The sequence below is a fragment of the Aquarana catesbeiana genome, linkage group LG04, assembly GCF_042186555.1.
Source record: "Aquarana catesbeiana isolate 2022-GZ linkage group LG04, ASM4218655v1, whole genome shotgun sequence".
In the NCBI taxonomy this organism is placed as follows: Eukaryota; Metazoa; Chordata; class Amphibia; order Anura; family Ranidae; genus Aquarana; species Aquarana catesbeiana.
Window position 1 is genome coordinate 106,669,904 of NC_133327.1, and position 27,272 is coordinate 106,697,175.

At 44.2% G+C, this 27,272-nt stretch overlaps 1 protein-coding gene across 1 annotated transcript in view; it reads right to left on the bottom strand.

Moving 5' to 3' along the window:
- Window positions 1-27,272, bottom strand: part of TRAPPC12 (trafficking protein particle complex subunit 12) — a 184,641-nt gene that overhangs the window by 37,473 nt on the left and 119,896 nt on the right. The gene's annotated exons all lie outside the window — the stretch shown is intronic.

Consider the following 27,272-nt stretch of genomic DNA (forward strand, 5'->3'; position numbering starts at 1 on the left):
AATAAGTATTGAACACGTCACCATTTTTCTTGGTAAATATATTTCTAAAGGTGCTATTCACATGAAATTTTTTCACCACATCAGTAACAATCCATAAAATTCATGCAATCCATAAATACAAAGAAACCAAAACAAATACGTTCAGAAATTAAGTTATGTGTAATAAAATGGAATAACATCCTTTGTTGGTAATGACAGCTTTAAGATGCCTACTGTATGGAGAAACTAGTTACATACATTGCTCAAGTGTGATTTTGGACCATTCTTCCACACAGTCTTCAAAACATGATGGTTCCGTGGGCCTCTTCTATGAACTCTGATCTTTAGATTTTCTATTGGACTCAAGTCAGGTGATTGGCTGGGCCATTCTAGCAGCTTTATTTTTTCTTTGAAACCAATTGAGAGTTCCCTTAGCTTTGTGTTTGGGATCATTGTCTTGCTGAAATATCCATTCTCGTTTCATCTTCATCATCCTGGTAGATGGCAGCAGATTTTTATCAAGAACCTCCAAACTTCACTGTTGGTATGGTGTTTTTGGGGTGATGTGCATTGCCATTTGACCTCCAACACATGGTGTGAATTATGGCATCCAAAGAGTTCAATTTTGATCTCATCTGACCAGACTATATCTTCCCAGTATATCACAGGCTTGTCTAAATGTTGTGCAGCAAACTTTAAAGATATACTAAAGTCTTTTCAATAAAAAAATGTTATACTTACCTGCTCTATGCAGTAATTTTGCACAGAGTAATCCGAATACTCCTCTTCTCAGGTCCCTCAGAAGCGCTCCTGGCTCCTCCCTCCTGCTGGGTGCCCCCACAGCAAGCAGCTTGCTCTGGGGACAACCAAGCCGGCGCACTCCCGAGCCATAGCTCTGTGTGTCCATTCGGGGGGGGGGGCTGCTGCTGCACACAGAAAGTTTTTTACCTTGTGCCTTTCTTTACAACCAACCACTTTAAACAAGCTTCAAAGTGGTCCTTGGCTCTTGGACAACTTTTCTGATAAATATTTTCACTCCTCTGTCAGAATGCTTGCAAGCACCCTGTCATGGCTGGTTTATGGTGAAATTATGTTCTTTCCACTTCTGGATTATGACCCCAACAGTGCTCACTGGAACATTCAGAAGTTTAGAAATCCTTCTGTAACCAACCAATGCCATCAGTATGTTTTGCAACAATAAGGTTGCAAAGGTCTTGGGAGAGCTCTTTGCTTTTACCCATCATGAGACGTTTGTGTGACACCTTGGTAATGAGACACCTTTTTATAGGCCATCAGTTGAGACTGAACCAGCTGATATTAATTTGCACTGACAAGGGGCAGGATTGCTTTCTAATTACTGATAGATTTAAGCTGGTGTCTTGGCTTTCGATGTCTTTTTGCATCTCCCCTTATGTGTTCAATACTTTTTCCCTATGTCATTCCATTTTATTACACAAATTCATTTCTGAATGTATTTGCTTTGGTTTCTTGCATGGGTTGTTACCGACATGTGGTAACAATTTCATGTCGATAGCACCTTTAGATATATATGAATATATAGTAATTTCCGCGCTTTGGATAAATGTGGGTTGCAGCCTCCCCTATTAGGTTTCCAAGGGAACTTACAGGAATAAGTATAAAAAATGCAGTGATTGGCGCTACCCTGTAACCACTGAGTAAATAACTGAAGAGTTATGGAAAATGTGCAAGTGCTAAGCTTTTGAGCCAAACTTTATATGTGTATATAAAGTTTGGCTCATAAGCTTAGCACTTGCACATTTTCCATAACTCTTCAGTTATTTACTCAGTGGTTACAGGGTAGCGCCAATCACCCCATTTTTTATACTTATACCTTTAGAAATATATTTACCCAGAAAAATGGCGACATGTTCAATACTTATTTTACCCGCTGTATATACAGTGCATCCGGAAAGTATTCAGAGCGCTTCGCTTTTTCACATGTTGTTATGTTACAGCCTTATTCCAAAATGGACTAAATTCATTATTTTCCTCAAAATTTTACAAACGATACCTCATAATGACAACCTGAAAGAAGTTTGTTTAAAATCTTTGAAAATTTATAAAAAAAAAAAAAAAAAAAATCACATGTACAGAAGTATTCACAGCCTTTGCCATGACACTAAAAATTGAGCTCAGGTGCATCCTGTTTCCACTGATCATCCTTAGGCCTCTTTCACACGGACTGTCCGTTCAGGTCCGCCTGTCAGTTTTTTAGGCGGACCTGAACGGACACTCCATGGAGGTCTATGGAGAGTCGGATGTCAGCGGTGACATGTCCGCTGACATCCGACCTGCTCCGATCCGAAAAAGTGTAACGGAGGAAAACCCTACTTTTCCATCCGTTTTTGGATCGGATCGGGTGACGACGGACTCTACGGTCCGTCATCACCCGATCCCCCATAGGGGAGAGCGGCGCTCTGACAGGTCCGTCGCTGCACAGGTGCAGCGACGGACCTGTCATTTTCCTGCTCAGCGGGGATCGGCGGAGCGATCCCCGCTGAGCAAGCGGATGTTCACGGGGCGGATCACCACTGATCCGCCCCATGTGAAAGGACCCTTAGGATGTTTCTACAACTTGATTGGAGTCCACCTGTGGTAAATTCAGTTGATTGGACATGATTTGGAAAGGCACACATCTGTCTATATAAGGTCCCACAGTTACCAGTGCATGTCAGAGCATAAACCGAACCATGAAGTCCAAGGAATTGTCTGTAGGCCTCCGAGACAGGATTGTATTGAAGCATAGATCTGGGGAAGGGTACAGAAAATTTTCTGCATCATTGAAGGTCCCAATGAACACAGTGACCATCATCCGTAAAGGTTTGGAACCACCAGGACTCCTCTTAGAGCAGGCCGCCCAGCCAAACTGAGCGATTGAGGGAGAAGGGCCTTAGTAAGGGAGGTGACCAAGAACCCAATGGTCACTCTGACAGAGCTCTAGCCTTTCTCTGTAGAGAGAGGAGAATTTTCCAGATGAACAACCATCTCTGCAGCACTCCACCAATCATCAGGCTTGTATGGTAGAGTGGCCAGACAGAAGCCACTCCTCAGTAAAAGGTACGTGACAGCCAGCATGGAGTTTACCAGAAGGCACCTGAAGGACTCTGACCACGAGAAACAAAAATCTCTGGTCTGATTAAAGAAAGTCTGAACTCTTTGGCCTGAATGGCAAGCCTCATGTCTGGAGGAAACCAGGCACCACACATTACCTAGCCAATACCATCCCTACACTGAAGCATGGTGGTGGCAGCATCATGCTGTGGGGATGTTTTTCAGCGGCAGGAACAGGGAGACTAGTCAGGATCGAGGGAAAGATGAATGCAGCAATGTGCAGAGACATCCTTGATAAAAACCTGCCACAGAACGCTCTGGACCTCAGACTGGTGTGAAGATTCATCTTCCAATAGTACACAGCCAAAAAAACAAAGGGGTGGCTATGGGACAACTCTGTGAATTTCCTTGAGTGGCCCAGCCAGAGCCCAGATTTGAACCCAATTGAACCTCTCTGGAGAGATCTGAAAATGTCTGTGCACGTACGCTCCCCATCCAACCTGATGGAAGCTTGAGAGGTTCTTCTGCAAAGAAGAATAGGTGAAACTGCCCAAAAATAGGTGTGCCACGCTTGTAAGATTAGAGGCTGTAATTGGTGCCAAAGGGGCTTCAACAAACTATTGAGTAAAGGCTGTGGATACTTATGTACATGTGATTTTTTTGCTTTTTATTTTTAATAAATTTGCAAAGATTTCAAACAAACTTCTTTTATGTTGTTATTATGGGGTATGGTTTGTAGTCTTTTGAGGAAAATTATGAATGTAATCAATTTTGGATCAAGGCTATAACTTAGCAATATGTGGAAAAAGTGAAGCACCGTGAATACTTTCCGCATGCATATAAACACACACACTTGAGAAAGACGACAAGCAATTTAAAGACACTGTATCTCAACAAGATAACAATGCGATCACAACATCATGTAAGGATTATCTACTGTTCAGCCAGAAGGTGCATGCTTGGAGAGCATTAGAGGCAGAAAGGTGCCTGGCCTTGAATCGTGCCACTAACTAACACCTGGCTTAATGGTCAGTGGGCAAAAAGATAACTTGGCAGTAGCAGCATAGACTTTTGGGGAAAGTGGTTCACTGTTGCTTTATTGATAAAGGCTAGTTCAGGTGATTATTTTGTATATTTTTTGGGGGTGAGGGGCAGCATAGCTAAGTTGTGTCTTTAAGGATAAGTGTACTTGTAATACTTATGCTTTATTTATACTTGCCCTTGCAGTCCACATAAAAGTCAGTTGCAAGGGCTTCTGGATTTGCCAACAAACAAGGAAGGGTAAAGTTAGGGTTAGAAAAGACAAAGGATGAACTGCTCATTTATAATACAAAGCTGTTCTCCAGCCTTTAGCTCCCTCTATTGGTGGCTGGGAGTAGCTACAGGAAAAGAACAAGACAAACAGTAAAAGGGCGCTGCAAATAAGCAGGGTAGAAAAGTACCCAAAACTACCTCAGCAGTGTAAGCTTCAAGCCATGCCTTTTTTTGCACACTTCTCCTGGTGAAGTGCCCAAAGCAGGCAGGCATCACTTCTGCCTACTCCTTGGCTTTGCGTCAAGTATAGGCCCTTTTCCCACATTTATAACGTTTTAGGGTATTTAAAAAGATAATGTTAAAGACCCATTCCTTTACTCTTAAACAATAAATGCACCCTTTTGAGCACTTTTTTTTTCAACATTGCCCATAAGTACTGCAAAATGTAATACATATCGCTAACTGCAGAAGAGAAAACCTTGGCAAGAATGGGGATGGTGAGGTTTGAGCTAGACTCATTGATATGAATGAACAGGAAGCAATGGAGTTCTTCATGGCTATCCCACACCTACAGCACAATGGGGTACAGTAAAAGAGGAAAGAAATAGGAACATGGAACAGGAGAGGCCAGTGAAAACAAAGACTTCACATTCTCCAAATACTTTATCTTACGTTCTACCATAACTGGTACATCAGTTAAACTTACCTGAACCTAACCTAACATGTAACCTGGATGGAGAAGAGCTTAGATGGCGGAACTCAAGCCATTTGTTTTTTAGTCAATGAAGAGTGAACTTTTTCTTGTCAATGTCTCTTATGGCTTCTAATTATATCACTAGGACAGTTAGTAAGGCTAATTTTCCCAATGGAAATAGATGGCAATAAAACACTTCAGTACAGTGAAGAATGGTCAGAATGACTTTCTACCGCTATTTGTATCCTATTTGGTAACAGTGGGGATAGATATGAGGGGAAAAAAAAAAAAAAAAAAGAAGATTGAGGTTTCAAGTATTCCCACTCACACAAAATAAAGACATTTGGCCGGAGAACCATTTCACACAGGCTCCTAGCCAGGGCAGTGGCCCTGTCTTTATTGTGGGGCCCAAAGTAGTTGCCCCATGAGCCCGCGCTACCTGCAATAATGGCACTGCAGAGTGCTCCGGGGACACGGGAAGCAGCGCTGTATTCCTGAGCCAGCAGAAAAGGGGCAGGGCCGGGAGCTCCACTGACACTCTGACCCCACACCATGCAGTCTGTATGCTCAGTCAGGAGGGAGGCAGCGCTGTATTCCCAAGCCAACAGAGAAGGGGTGGGGCCGGGAGCTCCACTGACGCTCTGACCCCGCCCCATGCAGCCTGTATGCTCGGGAGGGAAAGTAGTAGGAACAGGGAGCCCACCCCCCTGAACTTCTGAAAGTGCATGGTAGGCCCAGCTGGCCAGGTATGTCCTTCCCCCTATAGATTGCCTGACTGCTATCCTAAATCCTGAGCTGTTGTTCAGCTGTAAAGCTGTGCATTGCTGAAAGGTCTCTGACCATTTCCTGTAGTGTGTGTCTGCAATCTCCGACTGTCTCCTGTAGTACGTACACAGTCTCTGACCGTCTCCTGTATTATGTCTGCAGTCTCTGACCATCCCCTGTAGTACGTGTGCAGTCTCTGACCATCTCCTGTAGTACGTGCGCAGTCTCTGACCATCCCCTGTAGTACGTGCGCAGTCTCTGACCATCCCCTGTAGTACGTGCGCAGTCTCTGACCATCCCCTGTAGTACGCGCGCAGTCTCTGACCATCCCCTGTAGTACGCGCGCAGTCTCTGACCATCCCCTGTAGTACGCGCGCAGTCTCTGACCATCCCCTGTAGTACGCGCGCAGTCTCTGACCATCCCCTGTAGTACGCGCGCAGTCTCTGACCATCCCCTGTAGTACGCGCGCAGTCTCTGACCATCCCCTGTAGTACGCGCGCAGTCCCTGACCATCCCCTGTAGTACGCGCGCAGTCTCTGACCATCCCCTGTAGTACATGCACAGTCTATGACCATCCCCTGTAGTACGTGTGCAGTCTCTGACCATCCCCTGTAGTACGTGCGCAGTCTCTGACCATCCCCTGTAGTACGTGCGCAGTCTCTGACCATCTCCTGTAGTACGTGCGCAGTCTCTGACCATCTCCTGTAGTACGTGCGCAGTCTCTGACCATCTCCTGTAGTACGTGCGCAGTCTCTGACCATCTCCTGTAGTATGTGCGCAGTTTCTGACCATCTCCTGTAGTATGTGCGCAGTCTCTGACCATCTCCTGTAGTATGTGCGCAGTCTCTGACCATCTCCTGTCTGACTGCCTCCTGTAGGTGTGTGTCTGCAGTCTCTCCCCTCCCCTGTAGTAGGTGTATTAATGTGCTTACTTGCTCAAATATTTGGGATTGCTCCACTGAAATGATGTGCAGTAACCCCTAGCAATCAGTGAGCGGTAATGATGTGCTGTAAACTATAGCAACCAATCAGTAAACAGTAATAATGTGCAGTAACCTCTAGCAACCAATCAGCAATTATGAGTTGTAACCTCTAGCAACCAATCAGCAATTATGAGTTGTAACCTCTAGCAACCAGTCAGTGAGTGTTAATGATAGGTTGTAACCTCTGGCATCCAATTGTAATTTCTGCATGATCTGCTGCAGCAAACCGATATCGAGTCTACTGGCTATCCTAGCAGAACATTATGCTTCAAAAAGGGAGCAAAAGATGCATAAAAGGAGCATGAGCACTATCTGTATTTCCTACTCATCTACCCAACAATATATGAACTATTACTAGGTGCAGGTTGGCTAGTGATTGCTTGTCTGTGTATACGGTGGGATGTCACACAAGGACCTTCCTATCACTGTGGTCGAGGTATAGGTATTATTTTAGTGGAAATTCAAACAATACACCATGCTAGAGGTCTGTTCAGTCTACAAAGAAATCATTATAGATTACCTGCATGTATTCAATCAGCTTTTGTGGTGCAGTCAAGCACTTCTTACACTGATGCAATTAATGAGCACCTTTCTGTTCGGTGATAATTTATAACATTGTGAAATAACTACACCGCCAGCATGGAATACTACAAGTGACCTCTAGATGGCAATACATGGTACAGCTTAAGATATGAGCAATCTTACTTCAATCCTATATTTGCCTAGCAAGACAAAAAAAAAAAAAAAAATCATCACAGCCCTAAAAACTTGCGAATAAACATTTTTAAACAAACATACCTTGACTATCTCACTATAGCAGGTTCTTCCTCTGCTATGTTAGATGACAAACAAAAAATTAAGTGGAACAACAATAATTTCAGCTATAGGAAGTGTATCATATAATGAGCCTGTTAATCGGTGTGTTTTTGGTTTTCTGTTCAATGGGCGTTGATGGCAGGCACCATGCTGTCTACATGCAGTTTATTACACTGGTGCTCAGAATATAGTGCAGGAAAATGTATTACAGAGATATGATCATGGTTTGCTTTGATCTAAAGCAACTCAATGCAAAAAAAAAATAAATAAATAAAATAAAGCCGACTATTATATAGGATCATTAATACTGAGCCCTGCGGTGGCTGGTGAGTCCTATGTTCTGGTGAAGAGCTATAGCCACAGAAGAATTTCTGCTTCCGACACACTTACGGATTGGATGCCTGGTTGTCTGTCTGTGGTTCCATCCCCTGGACCCCACATTTTCTATAGAACACCGTAACCTAAGGGTTGGTGGATGGAACCACAGAGCTCCGCAGGGCAACAGGCATCTGACAACATAGGGTCCGGTGGATAGAACCACAGCGCTCAGCCAGCACCAGGCATCTGACCTATAAATAACTGTGTTATATGCAGAAGATTTTTCAACAGAACAAAAAAGCAGGGCTTGGCAGCCACCAGAGAGCTCAGTATTAATGATCTTTAAATGCAGGATACTATTTTTTTTGTGTGTTTTTTTTTTGGTAGCAGGGTCGCCGACGACCCTATAGCAGTTTTACTGCTACAGGGTGGCAGCTGTGCGTCAGATCACGTATATATACGCAATTTGGCATTTCTGCCTGCAGGGGGCCTATGCACGTGTATCGCTTCTGCTGTGAATATTCACAGCAGAAGCCGATCTGCAGGTGCCTGGGTTCTCAATGTCCTCCGGCACCCGCCGACTGTTGGTAAAGAACACAGAACCACGATCTGCCTATGTAAACAATGCAGATTGCCGTTCTGACGGGGGGGGGGGGGTGTAGTCTGTATCTCTGCAGAGACTAGAATCTATTTCTTCCCCTAGTAAAAACATCACACAGTGTACATCAAAACACTGGCTTGACACACTGTTAAGCTTTTGATCGCCCTAGATGTTTAACCCTTTTCCAGCCAGTGTCATTAGTACAGTGAGAGTGCATATTTTTAGCACCAATTGCTGTATTAGTGTCACTAGTTCCCAAAAAGTGTCAAAGGTGTCAGTTATTGGCTGAATGCGCACCGCAATATCGCAGTCCCGCTATGAGTCGCTGATATTACTATTCCAGTATATATCCTATAGTTTGTAGACACTATAAAGTTTGTGTAGACCAATCTATATACTCTTATTGGGATTTGTTTTTACCAAAAACGTGTAGCAGTATACAGTATCTCACAAAAGTCAGTACATCCCTCACATTTTTGTAAATATTTTATTATATCTTTTCATGTGACAACACTAAAGAAATTACACTTTGCTACAATGTAAAGTAGTGAGTGTACAGCTTGTATAACAGTGTAAATTTACTGTCCCTTCAAAATAACTCAACACACAGCCATTAATGTCTAAACCGCTGGCAACAAAAGTGAGTACACCCCTAGGTGAAAATTTCCAAATTGGGCCAAAGTGTCAATATTTTATGTGGCCACCATTATTTTCCAGCACTGCTTTAACCCTCTTGGGTATGGAGTTCACCAGAGCTTCACAGGTTGCCACTGGAGTCCTCTTCCACTCCTCCATGATGACATCACAGAGTGGGTGGATGTTAGAGCTCTTGCACTTCTCCACCTTCAGGTGAGGATGCCCCACAGATGCTCAATAGGGTTTAGGTCTGGAGACATGCTTGGCCAGTCCACCACCTTTACCCTCAGTTTCTTTAGCAAGGCAGTGGTCATCTTGGAGTGTGTTTGGGGACGTTATGTTGGAATACTGCCCTGCGGCCCAGTCTCTGAAGTTAGGGTATCATGCTCTGCTTCAGTATGTCACAGTACATGTTGGCATTCATGGTTCCCTCAATGAACTGTAGCTCCCCAGTGCCAGCAGCATTCATGCAGCCCCAGACCATGACACTCCCACCACCATGCTTGACTGTAGACAAGACACGCTTGTCTTTGTACTCCTCACCTGGTTGCCGCCGCACACGCTTGACACCATCTGAACCAAATAATTTTATCTTGGTCTCATCAGACCACAGGACATGGTTCCGGTAATCCATGTCCTTAGTCTGCTTGTCTTCAGCAAACTGTTTGCGGGCTTTTTTGTGCATCATCTTTAGAAGAGGCTTCCTTCTGGGACAACAGCCATGAAGACCAATTTGATGCAGTGTGCGGCGTATGGTCGGAGCACTGACCGGCTGACCCCCCCCACCCCTTCAATCTCTTCAGCAATGCTGGCAGCACTCATACGTCTCTTTCCCAAAGACAACCTCTGGATATGATGTTGAGCACGTGCACTCAACTACTTTGGTCGACCATGGCGAGGCCTGTTCTGAGTAGAACCCGTCCTGTTAAACCTGCTGTATGGTCTTTGGCACCGTCCTGCAGTTAATTTCCAGCGTTTTGGCAATATTCTCAGATACCAGGGTGCCTTGACGAGGCTCTGTGGCTTACTCATGCTTTTGCAAATGTGTGCAGACTAAACCCCTGCTTTTAACGCATACTGTTAGACAGGTTATTTGGTTGTCTGTGGGCTGGTCGGTAAGTTAAGCTTGGTTTTTTCCTTGGATTTATCCTTGGCCTTGTTTATACCTGTTGTTAGCCCTCCAATGCTTCTTACTGATAGCCAGCTATAGATGGGAGCAAGTGGCGACTTTTTTTGTATCGCAATATTCTTATAGCCTAGCCAATCTTTCCGTAGAGCAACAATTCTTTTTTCAGATCCTCAGCGAGTTCTTTGCCATGAGGTGCTATGTTGAACTTCCAGTGACCAGTATGAGAGATTGAGAAAGATGACACCAAATTTAACACACCTGCTACCCATTCACACCCGAGACCTTGTAACACTAACGAGTCACATGACACTGGGGAGGGAAAATGGCTAATTGAGCCCAATTCGGACATTTTCACTTAGGGGTGTACTCACGTTTGTTGCCAGTGGTTTAGACATTAATGGCTGTGTGTTGAGTTATTTTGAGGGGACCGCAAATTCACACTGTTATACAAGCTGTACGCCCACTACTTTACATTGTAGCAAAGTGTAATTTCTTCAGTGTTGTCACATTAAAAGATATAAGAAAATATTTACAATAATGTGAGGGGTGTACTCACTTTTGTGAGATACTGTACATACTGGCCAAAATGTATGAAGAAATTTGATCTTTTTAATGGATGGGTTTTATAGCAGAAAAAAAAAAATAAATAAATATCGGAGGTGATCAAATACTACAAAAAGAAAGCTCTATTTGTGGGAAAAAAAAGGGATATTAATTTTATTTAGGTTCAGCTTTGCATGACCGTGCAATTGTCAGTTAAACGCAGTGGCACGTCACAAACCCCAACCCTACCCCCCTTCTCCCGCCTTCTGAGGCTTGCTTGGCCTCTTCCGTTCCACAGGGAGACCTGAGAAACCAGCCGGCGCAGCCACCGTCTGGTCGGATAGCCGAACTAAGCTGGGATCGGCGCTCCCCTATGGTAACCTCAAAGTGATGACCTGACATCACTTCCAGTTTACCCGGATGTCAACAGTGCCATTTTTAAAAAAGTGGAAGCATTCAGAAACACTGATCTTGGTGTTTTGAATGCTTTTAAGGGCAGATGAAGGATTTGATGAGACCCCAAGCCTCCCCATAAAGAGTACCTGTCACATGCCTATTGCTGTCACAAGAATGTTCAAAAACAATAAAAGTGATCAACATTTTTTTTTAAAGGTACAATGTAAAAAAAAAAAATTATATATATTAATTAATAAGAGATTATATATATATATATATATATATATATATATAATTAAAGTGCCCCTATGCCCTCAAACTCAAAGGTGCATGCATGTGTTGGTTTTGCATGCACGCAGTGACCGTCCCACACATGTAAGGTATCACTGCAAACCCCAATTTATTCTCTAGGGCCTCTGCTTTAAAAAAATATATAATGTTTGGGGGTTCTAAGTAATTTTCTAGCAAAAAAAAAAAAAAAAAAAGACTGATTGTTTCATGTAAACAAAAAGTGCCAGAAAAGACCTGGTCTGGAAGTGGGTAGTGTTAGATGGACTAGTAGATTTAAATACACTAAACAAATTGAAGCCAAACTCCAACTGAAACTTTATAAACAGTTATAGCAACAGTTTTTCCTTTTGGGATAAAGGTTTTTATGTAAATAAAAGAAAAGCTGCAGAGGATGCAGCAAAGTCTGATTTGTGTGCGACAAGGCTGATTTAGTAAAGTAGCTGGGAATCTTAAGACAATAAATTGTTTGAATATTCATTCATGTGAAAATAAAATTGTTGTTCGCTGTGAATACCCAAATCCTTTGCAGCTGAAATAAGTAAACAGAAATGCGTTTTTCACTAGATTGGATAACTGAAGTAAATTTTAACACAACTTACTCCCTGCAATTAATACAGTGTCCTAGATACTCATTAGAAATCGGTAGTGCGACAAATGACTGAACTTGCGGCAGATTCATGTACACGCCAGTAAAGTGGATATAAATTTGTCATAACTGTTGCGCATCTCTCCTGTAAAGAGTTTTATAGGCAGAGAAGATATATGGAGAGGTGGGGAGAGTGAAGGAAATGTATCAAATAGCAGAGGAACTTAAAGAAAAACCTCAGGCATGGTATCTTTTTACTGACCAATCTATACCTCATCCAATCACAGAATGGTTTGCTTTTATGCAGAAAATGCAAAGCATTCTGTGAATGCTCGTACTTATCAACCGACCTCTTGTGTTTACAATACAGCAGGCCGGCCATTTCGCATGGGACCCAGAAGCAAGTGGAGATCACTGGAGAAGCGGTGTCTAGGTCAGTGATTTCCAGCTTCCAGGGTGATCAGCCAGATATAGTATATACATAGTTACATTGGTTCAAGGTGGACCAATGCAACTATGTAAAAATATACCATGCCTTGAATTCTTATATTAAGCCCCGGTTCACACTGAGGCAGCGCGACTTGCAGCACGACTGCCTCAGGCGACCTGGACACGACAGGGGCGGCGACTTGCAAAACGACTTCTATATAGAAGTCTATGCAAGTCGCCTCAAGTCGCCCCCAAAGTAGTACAGGAACCTTTTTCTAAGTCGAAGCGACTTGCGTCGCTCCGATTAGAACGGTTACATCATACAGAACGGGACGCTACTTGTCAGGCGGCTAGGTCGCCTGACAAGTCGTCCTAGTGTGAACCGACCCTGAAGAGAAAGAAATTGTAGCTGCATTGTCTCAAAGAAGCGTCATGATAACAATAATTACATGTTCTACACAAGCAACGATCTATTCCTACATGGAAGGAGTCTTATTTACCTCTAATTTCCTTATCACCAATATTACAGTATTTTTTTATGAATTTGATCGCAACAATAGCACCAGACGGTGTCATAAACAACTACGTGAGTTTTTTGCATGTGTTGGTACTGACAATGAAAATACAGCAGGGTTTTCATGAATATGTGTATGTAGGCCACATACATACCAGGAATATGTTGTAAGTTCCTTACAGAAACACCTACATTCTGTGAAGTTTCTCAATTTCTTTAGTAAATACGGTAGGTCCCAACAAGTCCGAATACAGCCAAAAACACACAGGACCTAGGATTTGCATCTGAGCCTGCATCTCAGCCTAGATGCACATGCTGATCCTGAATGATGCCTGAACCAACATGGCTCCATCCTTCTGAAATGGAGAAATTTTCAGGGATCTACAGTGGGGACGGAAAGTATTCAGACCCCCTTAAATTTTTCACTCTGTTATATTGCAGCCATTTGCTAAAATCATTTAAGTTCATTTTTTTCCTAATGTACACACAGCACCCCATATTGACAGAAAAACACAGAATTGTTGACATTTTTGCAGATTTATTAAAAAAGAAAAACTGAAATATCACATGGCCCTAATGTATTCAGACCCTTTGCTGTGACACTCATATATTTAACTCAGGTGCTGTCCATTTCTTCTGATCATCCTTGAGATGGTTCTACACCTTCATTTGAGTCCAGCTGTGTTTTATTATACTGAATGGACTTGATGAGGAAAGCCACACACCTGTCTATATAAGACCTTACAGCTCACAGTGCATGTCAGAGCAAATGAGAATCATGAGGTCAAAAGGAACTGCCTGAAGAGCTCAGAGACAGAATTGTGGCAAGGCACAGATCTGGCCAAGGTAAAAAAAAAAATTCCTGCTGCATTTAAGGCTCCTAAGAGCACAGTGGCCTCCATAATCCTTAAATGGAAGACGTTTGGGACGACCAGACCCCTTCCTAGAGCTGGCCGTCTGGCCAAACTGAGCAATCGGGGGAGAAGAGCCTTGGTGAAAGAGGTAATGAAGAACCCAAAGATCACTGTGGCTGAGCTCCAGAGATGCAGTCAGGAGATGGGAGAAAGTTGTAGAAAGTCAACCATCACTGCAGCCCTCCACCAGTCGGGACTTTATGGCAGAGTGGCCTGACGGAAGCCTCTCCTCAGTGCAAGACACATGAAAGCCCGCATGGAGTTTTCTAAAAAAAACACCTGAAGGACTCCAAGATGGTGAGAAATAAGATTCTCTGGTCTGATGAGACCAAGATAGAAATTTTGGCCTTAATTCTAAGCGGTACGTGTGGAGAAAACCAGGCACTGCTTATCACCTGTCCAATACAGTCCCAACAGTGAAGCATGGTGGTGGCAGCATTCAGCTGCAGGGACAGGACGACTGGTTGCAATCGAGGGAAAGATGAATGCGGCCAAGTACAGGGATATGCTGGACAAAAACCTTCTCCAGAGTGCTCAGGACCTCAGACTGGGCCGAAGGTTTACCTTTCAAAGCAATGACCCTAAGCACACAGCTAAAATAACGAAGGTGTGGCTTCACAACAACTCCGTGACTGTTCTTGAATGGCCCAGCCAGAGCCCTGACTTAGATCCAACTGAGCATCCCTGAAGAGACCTAAAAATGGCTGTCCACCAACGTTTACCATCCAACCTGACAGAACTGGAGAAAATCTACAAGGAGGAATGACAATGATCCCCAAATCCAGGTGTGAAAAACTTGAGTCTTTTTGGGAAAGATGCATGGCTGTATTAGATCAAAAGGGTGCTTCTACTAAATACTGAGCAGAGGGTCTGAATACTTAGGACCATGTGATATTTCAGTTTTTCTTTTTTAATAAATCTGCAAAAATGTCAACAATTCTGTGTTTTTCTGTCAATATGGGGTGCTGTGTGTACATTAATGAGGAAAAAAAATGAACTTAAATGATTTTAGCAAATGGCTGCAATATAACAAAGAGTGAAAAATTTAAGGGGGTCTGAATACTTTCCTTCCCCACTGTATATGAGAGATAAATACCACCACTAAGTGTTACACTTACACAATACTTGGCATGCAGTTTGAAAAATGAATCTAATACTAGGTCCCATAGGAAGAAAAGCAAAAGTACTATGAGCTGCACATCTCTGCATAGCCCTGTAAATGGATGTGTGACAGCCCCAGCCTGGGCTCCAACCTGGGGTTTGTGCAGGGCTGATGCAAGAATTTTTGACACTCTAGGCAAAACCTAATTTTGCGGCCCCCCCTTGGATCCACTCCTGACTCCACCCCCTTCTCCCTGCCCATGTAAACCCCACCTTTTTAATGAAGCGCCCATCAAATGCAGCCTCGCCAGCGCCCATCAAATGCAGCCTCGCCAGCGCCCATCAAATGCAGCCTCGCCAGCGCCCATCAAATGCAGCCTCGCCAGCGCCCATCAAATGCAGCCTCGCCAGCGCCCATCAAATGCAGCCTCGCCAGCGCCCATCAAATGCAGCCTCACCAGCGCCCATCAAATGCAGCCTCACCAGCGCCCATCAAATGCAGCCTCACCAGCGCCCATCAATGCAGCCTCACCAGCGCCCATCAATGCAGCCTCACCAGCGCCCATCAATGCAGCCTCACCAGCGCCCATCAATGCAGCCTCACCAGTGCCCATCAAATGCAGCCTCACCAGCGCCCATCAATGAATGTTTGCTTGCTTCCATTCATTTGGGAGTCGGGACACAGACACAGTTCTCCGCTGCCACTGCGCCTCTGACACTATGTGCGAACAGAGCGGCAGCTGCCTGCTGATGCTGAGACTTAGTTGCTTGCTGCAGAGAGAAGAGAGTAGGAACACCAGTGACCGGGCGCCCCAGGCAGCAGGGCACCCTAGGCGGCTGCCTAGTGGTAGCACCGGCCCTGGGTGTGTGGCCTGGTTGGAGTCCAAGCTGAGGCTGTCACACATCCACTTAAGCCCCATACACACTATCTGACTTTCTGCAGATTTTTGTCTTCAGATTTACCAAAACCATGTAGTGTAAGGGCCTGCCCGATTGCAAACAAATTGAATCTCTTAAGGTTTGACCTGATATTATATGGTTTTGGTAAATCTGAAGATAAAAACCTGCAGAAAATCTAATAGTGCGTATTGGGTCTATCAGGGCTATTCAGAGATGTGCGGCCCATAGGACTATTGCTTTATTTCCCATTTGACATTTGGAGCACGGATGAACTCCTGTCCTTGCCTGCATGCCAAGCGGTCTGATATTCAAGAGGACCTGAGGGAGCCTTGGGCGGCACCTATTATCTTGGTTTTGGGATACTAGGTCCACTATAGAAGAAGGTCAAATAACCCAAACATTTTTCAGTTTATAGTGAGTGGCAAGATTGCCGCATCTACACCAGGTAGCGGACTCTGCTACTACTGCAGCAGGAAAAGAGTCGCTCATCCTACTGCATTCTCTACAACGTGAACAAAGGGGAGGAAAAAAAAAAAAGGAACTAACAGAGAGGAAGACCCCTTCTAAAGGCTATGGGAGGTGGGTAAGCGTAAACATCCCACTGTAGGAAAGAAGCTGCACAGTGGTCAGTTTAGACTGCTCCGACACATAAAAGATGTATGAATTTAAACATTCTCTTTTTTACAAGAATCATCCACACGTGCACAGAAGAGTCTTAGTGACCAATATGGCTCTGTAGTTGAGAAGCTTGACAAACTATAATTGACTTATGTTGCTTGAAGTGATTGTAGCCGTATTAGAGCACTATATAACAAAAAATTGAGTAATGTCCAGGATACTTTTTTTTATTTGCACTAACACTCAAAATTGTACCCCCTTCATTCAAGGTAATTCTTGGACCTTAGATGAAGGGCGTACACCTCAAAAGCTTGTTCAGAAAAAACTGAGGGGCAGTTCACACTGGAACATGCACACATACTTTCCTGCGCAGCCACTTTTTGAAACCAATTAATGTCAATAGGCTGTTAAATGCCTAAAAAGTACAGCAGGCGCAACTTTTAAAAATGCGGCACACCAAACCGCATGGTACTGTGGTACCATCTGATTTGGTGGCTGCAACTAACATGTTTGTCAGATGCGTTTGGGGTGTCATCAACAATTAATGGCACCCACATGTGTCCAACAAGGGCAAGCACATTTCCATGCAGTGCGGGAAACACGCATTTCCCACACCGAAATTGGTGTGAATGGGCCCCCGAATGTTAGTGCAATAAAAAAAAAAAGTATCACAGACAGTACTAAATTGTTTTTATTGGTTTATGTTGAAATGGCACTCCTCATTCACTCACTCCAAGTGGCCCTCCTTTGTAGGAAGAACATTAAGCATCAGCATGGTTATGGACATTTCACACTGTACTGTTTACAAGCTTGTACATAGCAGTCATATGGATTAACCCTGAAGTTAGCAATACACTAAGATGGTGACTATAAGTAAGGGGACTTCCTGACCAATGAATGGTCTTTTGTTAAAGAGGGCACAATAGAGAACAGGAGGCACAGTAGCATGGTCAGTCTGGGGGCGCAAAGGGGAGAGTGAAATGCATTAGCAGATTGCAATACACTAAGAACCCTTTCACACTGGAGGCGTTTTTCAGGCGCTACAGTGCTAAAAATAACGCATGCATAGAGCCTGAAAAAAGCCTTAGCTGCAAACCCAGTGTGAAAGCCCGAGTGCCGCGTTACCCCCTGTATAAAGCTTTGGACCAAAGAATATGAAGCAAGCGGACGTTGAAACAATACCAATGAGGCCGAGACCTGGCCCTTGATAGTACTCAGGGTCATCTTCATCTCTAACCCCATTTGCAGAAAGGCAAAAATTCTACCCATGATATACTTTCTGGGATGCCAACCCCTGAATTCACACCAGGAAACATATGCCTTCCAGACTCTATAATAAAATTACTCTGGAGGCTGGCTTCCTTGCATTAATCAAGGTAGATATCACTAAGCCTGAAAGCTCACGATTCTTCAGAATGTGGGTTTCAATAGCCAAACCATTCATTTTAGCATTTGTAAAGTAGGATGGAACACTGGTCCCTGCGATAGCAGGTCTGGACGTGGTGGTAGGGTCCAAGGGGCCCCCACCACCATCTTTACTATTTCTGCATACCAAGATCTTCTGGGCCACGCTGGGGCAACAAGAACTATCAACTTCCTTTCCAGTTTGATCCTGCAAAGAATTTGAGGTAGCAGCAGAATAGGAGGGAATGCATAAATCAGTGAGAACTGATCCCACGGGGTCACCAACGCATCTGTTCCACATGCGAGTGGATCCCTTGTTCTTGACACAAAGTTGTTGACTTTGTTGTTGAACCTGGACGCAAATGGATCTACCTCCGGGATCCCCGATCTTTGGCATATAACCAGGAAGATGTCGGGGTGAAGGGATCATTCCCCCAGGAAAAACTGCTGGCGACTTAAGTAGTCCGCCTGCCAGTTCTCTACTCCTGGAATGAAGATTGCGATATGCACGGCACATGCTTTTCTGCCCAGGTTAGGCTATGGTTTACCTCTCCCTGGGCTGCCTGACTTCTGGTGCCCCTTTGGTGATTGATATAAGCCACTGCTGTGGCATTGTTGGATTGAATCCTGACAGGAGAATTACGCAACCTGAATGTCCAGGCCTCTAGGGCTAGGTGCGCTGCCCGAATCTCTAGAATGTTGATGGGCAAGGTCCTTTTGGTTCTCGACCATTTTCCTTGGACAGACGCCTCTTCCAGGATTGCTCCCCAACCCAAAAGGCTGGCATCTGTTGTTACCACCTTCCAGGTAACTGGTAAGAAGGATTTCCCCTTCTGCAGATTCTCGGATATCCGCCACCAACTGAGGCTCTGGCGCACTTTTGGCGACAAATGCATTGGAAAATCTAGAGCTTGGACCTTCTTGTTCCAGGCAGACAGGATATTGTTTTGCAGCAGTCTTGAATGAAACTGAGCATAGGGAACTGCTTCGTATTAAACCACCATCTTCCCCAACAACCTCATACAAAGGCGAATAGAAGGACCCTTCTTTGCCCTGAACACCTGAACCAGCTCCTTTATGGCGCTGATCTTTGCCTGGGGTAAAAACACCTTCTTCTGGGCTGTATCTATAACCAAACCCAAGTACTCTAATCTTCTTACTGGCTTTAAAGAAGATTTCTCTAGGTTGAGGAGCCAACCTAGGTATTCCAAGTATATAGTCAGGTTGAAAAAAGACACAAGTCCATCCAGTTCAACCTTAAAAACAATAAATAAAATAAAAAATATTGTACAATCCAATATATCCAATTTTATACCCCCAGTTGATCCAGAGGAAGGCAAAAAACCCCAACAGAGCATGCTCCAATTTGCTACCGCAGGGGAAAAAATTCCTTCCTGATCCCCCAAGAGGCAATCGGATTTTCCATGGATCAACTTTACCTATAAATGTTAGTACCCAGTTATATTATGTACATTTAGGAAAGTATCCAGGCCTTTCTTAAAGCAATCTACTGAGCTGGCCAGAACCACCTCTGGCGGGAGTCTATTCCACATTTTCACAGCTCTTACTGTGAAGAAACCTTTGCGTATTTGGAGATGAAATCTCTTTTCCTCTAGACGTAAAGAGTGCCCCCGTGTCCTCTGGGTTAACCGTAAAGAGAATTACTCAACACCAAGTTCACTATATGGACCCCTTATATATTTGAACATGTTGATCATATCCCCCCTTATTCTGCTCTTCTCAAGAGTGAATAAATTCAGTTCCTCTAATCTTTCCTCATAGCTGAGCTCCTCCATGCCTCTTATCAGTTTGGTTGCCCTTCTCTGCACTTTTTGAGAACTGGTGCCCAAAACTGAACTGCATATTCCAGATGAGGTCTTACTAATGATTTGAACAGGGGCAAAATTATCTCTCTCTCTCGAGTCCATACCTCTCTTAATACAAGAAAGGACTTTGTTCGCTTTGGAAACCGCAGGTAGTTGACTGTGGTGACCATGCTTTGGTCCAAGTGGGGCTACCGACTGGTCTATCTAGGTATGCTATTATCGTTATACCTCGAGTCCTTAATCTGGCCAGAGGAAGGGCCAGAAGCTTTGTAAACACCCGAGGTGCAGTAGGCTAGACCGAAAGGCAAGGCTACAAACTGAAAATGAAGTTTTTTTTTTTTTACTTCAAAACGCAAATATTTCTGGTCAGCAGCGAAAATAGATACATGCTGGTACACATCCTTGATGTCGATTGATGCCAGAAGTTCTCTTCCTTGTAGGATGGAGACTACTGATCGGATTGATTCCATGCGAAAAGAGCAGATTTTTAGGAACCGGTTTAGATCTTTGAGATCTAGAATGGGTCTGACATCTCTATTTGGTTTTGGACTGTGAAAAGGTTTGAATAAAACCCCAAACCTGTGCTCTTCCATGGGGACCACCATGATCACTTTTTGCGACAAAAGTCGGTCTAATGCTTGAAACAGAGACTTCTTTCTCTGTGGATCTTTGGGGACATTTGAACTGAGGAAACGAGGAGACAAGAATTCTCGGAACTTTAGTTTGTAACCTAGAGCTATTGTGAAGACCACCCATCTGTCTCGAAATGCCTCCTGCCAGACCCTTGAGAACTGCAGAAGTCTCCCCCCCACTCGAATGAGCGGGGCACCCCTTCATAAAGAGGCTTTAGCATTCTGTCTTGTAGGTTTCCTCCTCCAGGACTTCTTTTGTCTCTGGGGTTGACCCTGAGGTTTACCTCTTGAACCTGATGGTGGAGGCCATCGCGACTGGCTGGAGGCTGATGCCCCTGGCACTGGAGAAAGACCCTGTTTAAATGAGGGACGTTTACTCTTTTTCTTAACTGCCAAAAGGGTACTTTTCCCACTTGATATCTTTTGGATATAATTTGTCCAAATCATCCCCAGCCAGGAGCTTTTTGCATGGCGCTTCGGCTGACCAACTTTACAACCATAAGATTCTACGCATATGCACCAACCCATGCGTAAGGTGAGAGGTTTGAAGAATAGAATCTCCGATTGCGTCAATTGCAAAACAAAAAGCTGCTGGCAGCTCAGCTATATCCTGGGCCTGCTGTTCAGGGAAAACTTTGAGCACCTGTTTCAAATGGTCTCTTGAGGACTGACATACCCCATTTGCCGCCACTGCAGGTTGAGCCACTGAACCTGCCAAGGAAAAAATGTTTTTTTAACAGGAATTCCAAATTTTTATCAGTTGGTTCCCTAAGCATTTGCGCATTGTCAACAGGACAAGTCAAACTTTTATTCACGGAGGATATAGCAGCGTCAATTGCTGGTATATTCCACATCTTAGTAAATTTTTCCTCCATAGGATAAAGTGTTGAAAACTTTTTAGGGGGTAAAAAATGTTTATATGGGTGATTTCACTCAGAATACATAAGCTTTTCCAGCAATGAATGTACAGGAAAGGCACGCAAAGCCTGAGGAGGTTTTAGTGAACCCAAAGAAGTGGGCTTTTCCACTGACTCAGTTAAGGGTAGCTTAAATGTGGAGCGGACCATTTCAGTAAGAGAATGCACCAGCAATTTCTCAGCTTGTGAAGCTGAAGGGGAGTCATCAGTCTCTTCACGGTCCCCTGAGGGGGATTCATTTTCCCTCTCCCATAGTTCCTCTGTTTGAGGATCCTGGGTAGTAGAAGGGGACCTAATGAGTTTTCTTCCACTCTGTGAAGATGCGATTAAAGCCGTTACTCTTTCCTCAAATCGAATCATGGTTGAGGAAAAAACCTCCTCAGTAATATAGACAGGGGCTGAACTGTCGGAAGCAATTGCAACCCCTGATGACCCCGATGGCTCACTCTGACTAGCCTACCTAGGCCTTTCGGGGGGGATGGTATTGCAGCGGGAGGGTCTTTAAAGCCTGAGGGCGACCCCTTTGTGCCCTTGTTTTTTGAGGTATTTGTACCTCTCCCTCTGGTTATAGTGTCAAGCACAAATGCAGAGGTGCTACCAAAAATGCACCCACTGCTGAGCAAATAGTCCAGCAACTGCTGCTGCTGCTATTAATGCTCAGCCTGATGCTAAATAAATGTGCCCTGGGAATGCCTGTGTCACCAACACTCACATGCCCCCTTCTGCTTTGTGTCCCTCCATCAAATCATCTGAGAAAAGGTGCACTTTAGAGCAGACACAGCCCTGCTTTTGTGAACGTCTGAGGCACATCAACGCCGGGCTAAGCCTCGCCCCCTTTCTCAGACTTCCCACCCCCCCCTTTTTTTTTTTTAAAAAGATTGCTTTCCCGTGCGAGCGGGCTCCGATACGACCAGATCGCATCTGGAGGGGGCTGGGGTGGAAGAGGGGAGGAGAGCTTGATGGACGGAGAACCGTTGTAATGGCAGCGGTATACCACCGACTGGCCCATGCTCCTTCTGCTTCCTGGAGAGAAGATGTACCTCTGTCCAGGTGGGGGACATTTGTAAGAAAAAACCCCCCTTCTCACATCTTACCTGGGGCTTGGGCTGGAGGAAGCTTGCACCTTGTATGGACACAGAGCGAGACTAACAAGTATACAAACAGGTACGTGCTCTTGACAGCCCCCGGTGGTGACTTTAGGCATGACAACATTTATTTAAAGGAGAAAACCCACAAGAATTAGAAAAATTCTTTAGGAATCTCCCTTAACTTATCCAGCTTCAGGGTACTGTGTTAAAACCAGGGAGACCTAATCTTCACCACTCACGGTGGGCTCCATTTCAAAAACCTTCAGGGACCGGGGCCCCTTTTTATTGGGGGTTCCACACCCCTGGACCTGTAAAGCACCCCGCCAGGAAATATGGCTGAAAAAAAACAAAGCACTGGATCCCGGGGTCCAGATCATTAAAAAGAGAAGCGTTACAGGCAAAACCTCGTTCCTTCCGCCACGAGGCCCGGGTACCATTCAATTCGGCCTGAAAAGACACTTTGAATAGATCCGGTTGCATGGCTTGCCCCAGCAAAGATTTTTCCAGCAGAGCTCAACCTAGCACATCTTTACTCGTGACCAACACCTAAGACACTGGCGAAAAAACTGAGGTACTCCTTTTAAGGGGAGGAGTTATATGGGGAATTGAAATTCCTGTCTAGGGTGTGCCAGTGTCCATCACCTGAAGGTGCCATATAACCCATACAGGAATTACTGTGGCTCTGTGTCCCGTGATGTACGATAAAGAAAAGTTATTTTGGGTGACATGCGTTGCGCAATTTTGTTTGTACGACAAATTGTGGCAAAATCACTCTGAATTTGGGGTGTCATTGAGAGATAAAGGCATCGCAAAAGCGTCCCGCCATGGTGACAGAATTGCTGCGATTCTGCCCACTATTCAAATTGCCTAGGTGTTAATGGAGCCTAAAAGGTCGTGAAAGAACTGAGGGAGTGTTTTAAAAGATTTGTAGATCTGGGATACAGTAAAGAGTATATGACAGTTCAAATATTGGTAAGTAACCTAAATAGAGAACTACTGAGATTGCAACAAAGCAGGATTACCTAGAATTGATACGTTCATCTCTAGATACAACTGTTAGGACTATGAAGAATTTTTGGTGTATGATCAAAGCAACTCCCATCCAGAATTTTTCAAAACACCCTGTGCAAACTCCAAATACACATGTGTATGGAGATAAAACAAGATGTTGTACGATGACTGCATATGTTGACAATCTTGGTAACGAATCAAAGGAGGTTGCCTGCCAATTTATTAACCAGTCAGAAATTATTAGTCAAATTAATACTTTTTTCTTATTTTTTTTTTTTTAATTAAAACACACAGCACAAAAGTATAAATCTGTTTTCTCTAAAATGTACAAATATTAAAGGACATTTTCTACTAAACTAAAAGCGGTGGTTCAGTGATGAGTGGGAGTCTCTGCCTTGAACTTTCCTTTTACAATTTCTCAACACGACACAATACAATCTGTCGATTCAAATTCCAACCACAGTACCACCTGCCTGGAGTTTGCATGTTCTTCCCGTGTCTGTGTGGGTTTCCTCTGGGTACTCCGATTTCCTCCCACACTCCACAGACATGCTAGTAGTTTAATTGGCTCCTGTCTAAACTGGCCCTAGTTTGTGTATACTGTATGTGAATGTTATTGTATGCCCCTTAGCTAATGTGCGGACTGTTCAGATCTGTCAGTTTTTTACAGGCGGATCTGAACGGTCGCTCCATACATCTCTATGGAGTGTCGGATGTCAGCGGTGACATGTCCGCTGACATCCGATCCGCAAAATCCAGATGGATGGATGTACTATTTTCCATCAGTCTGGTGGATCGGATGAAAACTGACAGGCGGTCCGTAATCGTCCGATCCCCCCCATAGACGAGAGCGGACTCTCTGACTGGTCCGTCCCTGCACAGAGTGAAGAGACGGACTTGTCATCCGCTGGCTCAGTGGGGATCAACAGAGCGATCTCCGCTGAGCAAGCGGAGTACTAAAAAACGTACAGCAATGTGTTAAAGGGGTCTAAGGCTCTTAGTTTGTAAGCTCCATGAGGTCAGGGACTGATGTGAATGTATACTATATATGTAAAGCGCTACATAAATTGGACGGTGCTATACAAGTCCCTGGCAAAAATAAATACAGTGCCAAAGCTACATCAAACGATGACAGATATCTGACTCTGCTTCTTGTTACTTCTGTTACCGGCAGGCAGGGACGTACCTACAGGGGTCGCAATTGCGACCCGGCCCCAGGCTCCATTTTCCTCCTGCAGCCGCTGAATGCCTGTGGGAGAAGCGGGCATTCAGACACTGCAGGAGGAAACTTGAGAGATCAGTTTCTCTATATGCATCCTCCCCCACTGTTCCTCCTATGCAGCTTCTTTCTGCTGCCCCCCTGTGCTCTCCTGGCTCCCCCTCGTCCCCTGCAGCTCTGCCGGGTTTCCCCTTCCCTTCTCCCGCCGGCTGCTGCAGGGGATGAGTCAGGGTGGAGAGTGGGAAAGAGGCCAGTAGATGTCTCATTACCAGCCCCTTCCTTGTCTGAATGAATAGTCAGTGATTCATAACGATCATTAACTCTGTTTACTATGCTTCACTTTGTGAATGAAGGGGAAGCTCTGTACAGAGCGATTTCTATCCATTCATTCTGTGCAGCTGAGGCTGCAGGGAAGGAGATCGAGGGTTGTATCCTTAATCTCCTTTCTTTGTCTCAAAGGTGAAACATGAGAGGTCTGTTTAGACCCCTGATATCTCACCAAAGCACCCCAATGGGGCTCCTAAAAAAAAAAAAAAAAAAATTAAAAAAAATATTGTAATAAAATAAAAAAATAGTAATAAGTAATAAAAAAATAAAACAAAAATAAAAAAAAAACTACTGACACCAGTAACAAAACTACCAGGGTCACAAAGGTCGCACTTCCAACCAGGCTCGGAGGGAAGGGCCCTTCATGGTTTCTTGCACTGGGATCCCGAAGGTTGTAGTTACGCCACAGCCTGAAGGTCTCCCAAGGTATCAGAGAACAGTTGCATATGCAAACGCATGATCAGATCAAAATCAGAAAATCAACCGATTAACAAATACTGAATAAGCAATACAGTAAACAATGAGTGGAGATAGCATCCCCAACAGTTCTTTGAAATTACCTCTATCATGCATATACAAGTAGCTAAACTAGCCTTTGAATGCACTTACCTTTGAAAGACTTTTTAGCCCTTTTGCTGCCAGATCTGTACATTGAGTGGACCTGACAGCAAGGGGTTTTACACACACTCAACATGTTTGTTATTTTAAAACAGTAAAATGCAGAGCTTTACAAGCACTTTAAGACTCAACTCCAGAAAGAAAACTGCTAACCACACAGGAAATACATAAATTGGAGCTTTTTAACTTACCAACAGATAAGCATTTTTATACATTTAGGTCTGACATTACTAAGCCTGATCACACAGCACAGCCCCGTCTGACAGGCAAGATCTAAATTTTTCTTAGCTGCAGCTAAAGGATAAGTTCACCATAGCAAAATAAATAAATAAATGCACTTTTTTGCAGGTAAAAAAAATGTGCATTTATCTTTTTTTTTTGTTAGAAGCATGTAAAACATTGTACCTGCAATTCGCAGACTGTGGGTGCAATGCCAAGCTCCTGTAGACTGTCTGTGAAGCTGTTTGGCTGTACCTCTGATACAAGCAGGCAGTTACTGAACGACAGGAACCTCAATGAACTACCTAGAGTGCTCATCAGCACCCTGGTAGTTCATTGAGAACTACAAGTCGTCAGCTGCAAAGGCTGTCGGTACTTGTAGTTCATTGATTCACAGTGATCTGTGAATCAATGACACGGCCATGCGGGTGGAGCCTCGCTTGGCCAGCTTTCTTTGCATTGTGACAGCGAGTGCGGTGAGAAGATCTCCAGCTTGCTGTCACAAGGAAGGGGGGGGGGGGTGTAAATCTGGAGCAAAGGGCCACATGCTGAACATGTTACATGCTATACCCTTTAAACAACATTTGCAGGATTTGTTCCTCCTCCAGCCTGTGACTGGCCAGTGAAATGAGAAACAGTAGCCAATTTCTCTGTCACTTGTTGGCACATAAGCACTACAGCACAACTGATTGGCTACTTGCGCTACTTCACCCTCTCCAGTCTGGGCTTTACTGTACAGGGACTACATGTGGCTGATACCAGGTGAAATTTAGATACTTGCACTACTGGTGATGCATTAATATGAAGCTGCATTCATTTGTGTCTTTTATACTTTCCTGTTACATAGTAGGTGAGGTTGAAAAAATACACAAGTCCATTAAGTCCAACCTATGTGTGATTATATGTCAGTATTACATTGTATATTCCTGTATTTTGTGGACGTTCAGGTGCTTATCTAATAGTTTCTTGAAACTATCGATGCTCCCCGCTGAGACCACCGCCTGTGGAAGGGAATTCCACATCCTTGCCGCTCTTACAGTAAAGAACCCTCTATGTAGTTTAAGGTTAAACCTCTTTTCTTCTAATTTTAATGAGTGGCCATGTGATTATTAAACTCCCTCCCACAAAAAAGTTTTATCCCTATTGTGGGGTCATCAGTACAGTATTTATACACTGAAATCATATCCCCTCTCAAGCATCTCTTCTCCAGAGAGAATAAGTTCAGTGCTCGCAACCTTTCCTCATAACTAATATTCTCCAGACCCTTTATTAGCTTTGTTGCCCTTCCTTGTACTTGCGCCATTTCCAGTACTTCCTTCCTGAGGACTGGTGCCCAGAACTGGACAGCATACTCCAGGTGCGGCCGGACCAGAGTTTTGTAGAGTGGGAGAATTATTGTTTTATCTCTGGAGTTGATCCCCCTTTTAATGCATGCCAATATTCTGTGTGCTTTATTAGCAGCAGCTTGGCA